Here is an 8,774-nt window from a genome sequence, read left to right as displayed (position 1 = left end):
TCGTAGACGAAACAACATATAAGTACCGCATAGATAACGAAATGCATTAGGAGCAAATTGTTGCAAAGGAATATCAAAATATCGACTTATTTCAATTAAGAAAGGGGGAATGGGGAACCTTAAGCCCCCTATCAACTGGTCCCTGAAAAAAGTCACGCAGTTATCAGGGGGATGATGAGGTCGATCATTCGGTGTTGGGAGTATGATTTTATATTCCTTAGGAATTTCATATTGGCGACGGATGGATACTCTAGCATTCTTATCAAAGATAGAAGACATATGGACATACCAAGGAGCAATTGCTTCTTCAGCCATGGACAAAGGTATGGGCTAGAGCAATAATGGATTACTTACTGAAGACAAGAAAGGGGATCGTCGTGGAACGGCGAGCACGAGGACTGGTTGAAGACAGCAACAGGAAGAGAGCTCTAGAGAAGGAAAAAGGAAGGGCGAGGTTTAAAGAGGAGACGAAAGGTTTAGGGTTTGAAAAACGCAAGACAGTCGTCAGATTAGGATGTTGGTAGCTCAGCAGACGCTGAGGATCGCAATAGAAAGGCAAAAGGCCTATGTGACGTGGCGGCCAGCAAAGGTAAGTGTCAGAACATCATAAAAAGAAGAGTAGGTACATCGGATGGGACAAATCGGATCGCGAGGGGATTGGTAATGCTTCGAACATTCTCTCACCCGAGGGAAAGCCAATCACCGATTAGAAAATTTTGAAAGAAGACATGATCAGCTGGGCCTAATAAAATAGAAAGGACAGAACTTTTTGACCATACCCAGGCTAAAGACAAGAATATTTTAAGAGTAAAAGGTTTAGAAGAGTGATAAATGTTAAGCTATCCATGCAGAATATGACTTGGTATTTATTGAAAATATTTTTATTAACGATGGCAATTGTGGTTATGTTAGATAAATATTGTGGTTATAATATCAAACTATACTAATAGTTAAGATAACCTTAGCTTTGATAAATGATACATAGAATACATGAATAAATGATGAATACAACACCACATTGTAAATGATAGAGGGATTCAATAAAAGCCTTTGATTAGATACAAAATTTTATCTTTACACTTAGAATCTGATCAAATACATAGCATCAAATTTCCTCAGCAACAGCAGACCTCAAATAGATAACAAATATTACAAGCATAAGCTCTTAGGGCACTCAGAAAATTTTAGTCCCACTGGATTCAAACTTACCATGGAGCAAAGATGGAAACAGCCCACTTCGTCCGAGCTTGTCAAGGCACATAAGAGGCAATATTTTGCCCGGGACGAAGAAAGCAACAAAAGCAAGAGAGCTCAAGGGCAATGAAAGAGGGAACATTGATTCATTCCATAAAGGAAAAGTAAATGTGGAAACCACTTCCCCTCTCAAGCCGTATGAGCTCAGCAAGTGGAGCAACCAATCTTAGCCCAAGGGTATCATGTGTTGTGCCCTTCACACAACACCCATGGGTCATTTAGCTGCCCCCCTATAAGTAGAAAAAATTTCTCTGAAGTTTCTTGGGTCCTTCAGAGCACCTACATCTTTGGATACAAGATATGAACCGTGAAGCTTCATCTCTTAAGACGATCCCTTGAACCCCTGAAGTAGCCGGAGCAAAAATCCCAATAAACTCATATATAGATCTCACCTGGTCCAACAAAAGTTGCCACCAAAAAGGAAGATCCACGACCATGGCCTTAGCAACAAAAAGTGGCAAGGAGGAAAAAGAACTGAGAGGGGTTGTGGGTGAAGAGAAGGTTGTAGCCCAATTTAAAGGAGAAAAAGGCTTACAGTATGGCCACACTTAATTTATTAAGATAGTGGTACACAAAATCTGTGAGGTCATTTCAAAATCTGGAGCAGAGTCACGGGTAGGAAAAGACAAGATCATACTTATGTCTAGTCAGTCGTCTACACCTCCTTCGACTAGACTTGAAGGGAAGGCTAGTGATATGGGTTAGGTTTTGTGGGTCTTCAGATGAGGAAAGAAAAGGAAGAAAGAGTCAAAGGAGGAAGACCAATAACGGCTGAAACATACTTTCAGAACAAAGATAGGCCAATATCGACCGATACATGCCTGCCGAACGAAGGTAAGCCAATATTGGTCGATACATGGTTGTCGTATGAAGGTAAGTTAATAACGACCGATACACACTCCAGAGCAAGGATAACCCAAAATCGGTCGATACATGCCTGCCGAACGAAGGTAGGCCAATATCGGTCGATACATGCCTGCCGAACGAAGGTAGGCCAATATCGATCGATACATGCTGGCCATATGAAGGTAAGTTAATAACGACCGATGCACACTCTAGAGCAGAGATAACCCAATATCGGTCGATACATGCCTGCCGAACGAAGGTAGGACAATATCGGTCGATACATGCCTGTCGAACAAAGGTAGGCCAATATCGGTCGATAAATGCCTGCCGAACGAAGGTAGGACAATATCGGTCGATGCATGCCTGCCGAATGAAGGTAGGCCAATATCGATCGATACATGCTGGCCGTATGAAGGTAAGTTAATAACGACCGATGCACACTCTAGAGCAGAGATAACCCAATATCGGTCGATACATGCCTGCCGAACGAAGGTAGGACAATATCGGTCGATACATGCCTGCCGAACAAAGGTAAGCCAATATCGGTCGATAAAAGCCTGCCGAACGAGGGTAGGCCAATATCGGCCGATACATGCCTGCTGAACGAATGTAGGCCAATATCGGTCGATACATACCTGCCGAACGAAGGTAGGCCAATATCGGTCAATACATGCTTGCCGTATCAAGGTAAGTTAATAATGACTGATACATACTCCAGAGCAAGAGTAGACTAATATCGGCCAAAAGGGTTAATGAGTACCTCAGAAACATGTTGGATAAAATATTATTACAAATAGAAGTCACATGAAGAAGAATCATACATGAATATATCTTATAGAATAATTCATGATGGAGAATATATATTTTGGCGGGAAATATGCTTTCAGATTGTCTTGCAGGCGCTAAACGACAAAGAAGGTACATCTGGGGTACAAAAAAGATTCCTTAAAAATCATCTTCCCCAAGTACGCAGCTGATGTCATAACGAACTCTAACAAACTGGGGTCCACATCATGACTACGGAGGTTATATGAAGTGGTATAAAAGGGGGAATCCTCTCCGTTGGCCAGGTGAGTTCACAAGTTCACAAGTTCACATCCCTAATTTTCTGGCTACTGTTCATCTTCTTCCTTCCTAGACATCAAGCCAGATCACTAACTTGAGCGTCGGAGGGCCTAGCCAGGGATTCCCACCCCGGTCTTAGGTCACTGACGATAGCGTTGGTTGGTCTCTTGTGCGCAAGGAGCTTCGAGAGCTTGAAAGTTCAGTTTTCTCCTATTTGGACGGGGATTTCTTCCTACTTAGCAGATTTCCTTTGGTGATTCTAGTTTTCTTCCGATCCGCTTTGGGTTTCTCGGGTCGAGGTTTCATCGGCATTAGTCTTCATCATCACCGTGGGTTTCCTTCTTCCGGATCTCCTTCACGGTTAGCTTCTCAGACAGGATCAGCTATATTTATTGTCACTTGGTTGTTTCTTCTTTGCTATGGAGTAGATTCTCTATATCTAGGATCTAGGAAGTAGTTATGATGTGGTTGTGGATGTATGAACTATGTATTTGGACATTTTCTTATTCTATGAAATGTTTATGCCATGTTCTATGTGTGTTGTGCTTCGTATGTATATAACGAAATGCGTGTGAGGTCAATTCCTGTAGATGTAGGGTTTTGATCACTATGTAGATGAAAAGAATTGGATTGTAAGACCACGGGACCTTATGACAAAAGGTATCCCTTCCTTTCTATGGCGTTCCCTTGAAATGAAGATCAATTCTTTAATAGGGAGAGTAATTAGAGTTTAGAGAGTTCTCCCAAATTAATGTTAGGAAGTGATTTGCGTAATCTAGGAACATATGACCGGAGGATCCTAGTGACAAGGATTCTCTATTAATCAGACTTCCTAGATTACCTCTTCTACTTAATTGCATTAATCTGTCATTAGGAAGTAAATAAGATAACTTTAGGAATGTATGACCGGGGGTCCTAGTGTAAAATACAGCAACAAAATAATGATTAAATAATAAGGTTATTTGAGAAAATAATCTTATCAAAATTTTTAGGAATGTTTAGAAATTTTTCTGGGATTAATCAGAGCTCGTACGATGTATTTTGAGGGGATACACTTATGGACTTGAGAAAAGCCTGTTTGGAATACCCGAGGTGAGAGTTGATTGAGGAATGGATCTAGGGTTTAATTTTAAAATCCCTAAGTTATAAGATTTTGCCCGTGTCCTAGCTCCCCACACGACGCCGAGCTCCCTCTTCCCCAAGCTCTCACGCGACGCTGCCCCCGCCTCCTTCGCCGAACCTCTTCTCTTCCTCTCGCGATATCGTCACCAAAACCGTCGAGCCACAACCGTCGGCCTCCTCTCTTCCTTGTACGCGAGCACCACAGCACCCCGCGATCTCTCCTCCTCATGCCAGCACCAGAGATGTCGCGACGAGCCGATGGCAGACGCCGATCCTCTTCTCTCCGAGCCGTGCCCTAACTGATCCAGCAAATGAATTCCCTTTTGTAGGTAAGGATTCTGTGAGGTAGGGGAGAGGTTCTGTGTTGCTAGGAGGATGAGTAGATTGTAAAACATTTTCCGTTGATGTCCTTATTTCTCCTGTGGTTTTCTTTCAATCTTCTTGGAGATTTGGATGTCTTGTTTTGATTCGTTTTTGGTGTTGTGCATGTTGTTCATGGTACCTAGGGAAATATGGGACAGATCTAGGAAGATTGGGTGTTTCGATTGATGTTTTCCTTATAGTGAATTGATGCTAGGTTCTTCTTGTGGTAATTGAGGATGTTGTAACATATTTAAGTGGATTGGAGATTGTCTCTATTGTCGCTTTATTTTCATGATGGTTCCGGACTTCTAGTATCGATTGGTAGAATGCGATTTGAGTTTTGATGTGTTCTTGCCTATTGCTACTGAATTGGAAGGTTGCTGGACAGATTTGATTTGAGAGTTAGGAGTCTATATTCGATGTTAAACTAGGTTTCTTTTGATAGTGAACTGTTGGGACAGAAGATAGCTAATTTGTGTGTGCTGGTGAAGGACATTGATTGACACGGTTGACGTGACAGGGCGTGTTTTGGTTCAAACTACATATTTAAGGCGGGTACTTCTTACTTTGACTCTCTTTAGTTCTTTGGAACTTGGTGCATGAGCTATTATCTTTGGATAAGGACTGCTTTACCTTAACTCCACTCGCATTTTTCTTGTGCTTGATACTTCCACTCAAACCTTTGAGTTATTCATTTCTATATCCATACAATCTCTTGTTGTCATTGTGACATTTAGTAGATATTAGATACCAACCTTGTATGTTTTGATTGTTGTTTATTTATGTACCGTATTGAGCATGTTGGCTTCATGTAGCATACCTGATTCCTGTTTACATGTATATGGTGAATGTTGTATTTTGCGCATCATATCATTGCATACATGTTAACGACAAATTCTCCCTTGCGGTCGAGAGAGTCGTTAACCAGGGCTGCACGGTCAGCCACTCGAGAGAGTGGTAGCTGGAGCAGATGTCGTTTGTCTTGTCATGTCGCACTCGGCCAGTCATGGGTAGTGGTAGCTGGAGTTGCAAGCAGTAGGGACCCCCTTCGCTTTGTAACTAGTTAGCTACTCAGCACCTCTCCACTCGGTTACTCGAGAGTAGTGGCGGCCTTTGAGTGGTACAGTTATCATTGATCCGGCCTCTCGACCATACAGGCGTCGTGGTGTAGAGAGGTGGGCGGGGTGACCATCCGTGCATACGCTATTATTATTATACAGGCTGATGTTGTTGATTACTTATGTTGTTTTTACTTACTTATGCTGTTGTTGCTAGCTTATGCTGCTGTTGCTTACTTAATGCTAATATGCTTACATAGGTTGAGATATATATATGTTGCGTGTGTTTAGATTAACTTATCTATTGGTAATATGTATATACCTCACATGTTGCCCTTGTAGTTATAAGTAGCTCTGTAGCAGAGTTGTTCTACTCCTGATTTTACTAGCCTAGGATATGGTTTCAGGTATGAGCATATATTACGATTTCATTTTAGTATCTGCTATTTCTCTTATAAGACTGTATACTATTGGCACTCTCTATTTGGATATTATGTTCATGCACTATTTATCCTTTACTCGCTGAGTCCCAGTACTCACCACCCCACCAATTGGTTTTTCTTTCGCCAGGTAGTAGGTAGATGGATTAAGGATGCTTGGAGAGTCCTGGCTGCCAGTCTCGCGTCACATCTGAGGACAATTTTCTTTTCGGTCTTATTTCCATTTGGATGGTATATTGATTTTGCATATTTACTTTCTAACTAGTTGATGTGGATTTTGGAGTCTAGTCTGGTGATTTTAGGTATTTTGTTTAATGACCTTGTTCGTCTTACATTCGATTTTCCCTTGGAGGTTATTATATGGAGTTTGTATTTGTGTTGTTGTGGTTGTGGTATAAAGCCTAGCCGGCTAGCAGTGTGTTGTTTTGGTTTGTATGGGCTCCCTTTATCATTTTTCCACTGTGTTGGTTTTTAGTACAACCAAGTGGATTGTTTAATATATATAAAACTGTGTGGTTGTGTTTATTTTGTTCTAGACCAGTGGGCGTGTATATAACTGCGTGGTTGTGTGTAAATCCAACCGTGTGGGCTGATGATTATTTTTCTTATTTTGAGTGTTGATATATATGGTTATATGGTTACATATGTATGCTTCAGATTGTCACTAATACAGGGGAGATGCTGTCAGATTTTCGTTTGGCAGGGACTCCTTTGGGGCTTGACACCTAGTGACAGGGATTACCTCTTAACCAGACTTCCTAAGTTACCGCTCTACCTAATCTCATTAGAACTTGGGAGACTCTCCAGTGCAACCTATGCGGGGGTTGTGCTAGGCTTTAGTTAGATTCCCTACACGAGTGTAAGCATGGAGTTAGGTAGATGAACAATGCATAGGGGCATTAACTAGCATCATAACGAAATTAAAATCCTAGAGTCTATCACACACCACTCACTTACACTCCCTCTCTCTATTGTCTCTTTCCTCTTTCTCTAAACCTTCTCTTCCCTCTTCTCAACCTCTCTTCTAGCATTCGTGAACCAATCTTTGATTGTTTAGATAATTCACGATGTAAATTTAACTAGTGCTTAATCAACAACCCCTATGGGTTCGATAATCTTTTATATTACTGACGATATAGCCGTACACTTATGGTTCGTAACAAGTTTTTGGCGCCATTGTCGAGACTGTTCGCATTAACATTAGTTGATTAGTATATGAGTTATTCTAGACTTGTTAATAGATTTTTATTTTTCTTATTTTCTTTTATTTCTACATATACTTTTCTTGTTATTAGTTTATAATTCAGTTTTTCTGTTCCTAAATTGTTGCATTTACTTTCTTGTTTCTCATTAAGCATTTTACTTCTTGTCTTTAATTCTACATTTCTATGTTTCCTCATATTTGTTTTAGATACTATGAGTATTAACATGTCAAGCACACCCTTAAGAGAATTTTCCCTACAACCATTTATGTAAGATTTTTATCTCCGATTATACAACCTCATATTGAAGCAAAAAGTTTCAAAGTAGACCCAGAAATAATCACCATAATACAAGGTCACAAATTTGGATGAGAAGTATCATAAAACCCATATCTATACCTTGAGACATTTCTGGAGCTTTGTGATATGGTGAACTGCGAAGGAGTGTTTAGCGGATGCAGTTCGATTAATGACATTTTCTTTCAATATCAAAGATAGGGCAAAGACTTGGTTTAATTTTCTCCATCCTCAAAGCAACACAAGTTGGAAATAATTGGAGCAGAAATTTTTGAATCATTTTTTCCCTCTAAGCAAAATAGTGTATATGAGGAATTGTATTACAAATTTTGCTCAGGCAGATGAAGAATCACTATTTAAAGCGTGGGATAGATTCAAGAGTCTATAAAGATATTGCCCTCATCATGGATTGGAAAAATGGTTGACTCTGCAGATAGTCTATAGGGAAATTTCTTTCTCAGATAAGTGTTTATTGGATTCATCAGTTGGAGGTTCTTTTATGAATAAAAGTGTGGACAAGGTATATACAAATTGATCAAGTGACATTGAATCTCCAAGAATGGGTAGATAGAAGTTGGATGAAATTTCTCCCAAGTTTAAAAGTGCAAGCCATAAAGGTAAAAGAGCCTGTCAAACAAAATGTAGTTCAACCTTCCAAAATTTTGGAAAATCACAAGTCACAGAATGAGGGGTTCAAACAGCTAGAGGAAAAGATTGAAAGTATAGTTTCAAAATGATTCAAGCATGACCTCCCTCCTACACAGACAAGGTCTAGTGAACAGTATAATGATATTAAGTTGAGAAATGACATGAATCATGAAGAACTTCTGAAGAAGGACTTGTATAGAATTGAGGAGAAGAACAATAGAAAACCATAAAAGCTTAGTTCCTTTACTCTAGAAAGTGTCCAAAGGCCATAAGTACCTTTCCCTCAATGGTTGATCACACAATCACTAGATAAGCAAATTGAACCTTAGACACAATCTCAACCATTCCCAAGATCTCCGCTTAGGATTCCTTTTCCACAAAGGCTAGTGGAGACCAATAAAAATAAAGTTTTGGCAAATTCTGTAATTCTAATATGTTTGGGTGCAGATTTCTTGATGAGTATAAAGATGAGGAGGAGT

The 8,774-nt window shown here is 40.1% G+C and overlaps 1 non-coding gene across 1 annotated transcript; it reads right to left on the bottom strand.

Annotated features, from left to right (window-relative positions):
- Positions 1-7,951: 7,951 nt before the first annotated feature.
- Positions 7,952-8,058, bottom strand: LOC122037312. Its single transcript, XR_006127614.1, has one exon. It is a non-coding gene; the product is annotated as a small nucleolar RNA R71 (small nucleolar RNA).
- Between the last annotated feature and the right edge of the window lie 716 nt (positions 8,059-8,774).

Source organism: Zingiber officinale, unplaced genomic scaffold, assembly GCF_018446385.1.
Source record: "Zingiber officinale cultivar Zhangliang unplaced genomic scaffold, Zo_v1.1 ctg251, whole genome shotgun sequence".
NCBI classification, from domain to species: domain Eukaryota; kingdom Viridiplantae; phylum Streptophyta; class Magnoliopsida; order Zingiberales; family Zingiberaceae; genus Zingiber; species Zingiber officinale.
The sequence above is the reverse complement of the archived record's forward strand: the minus strand, read 5'-3'. Positions and strand labels throughout refer to the sequence as shown.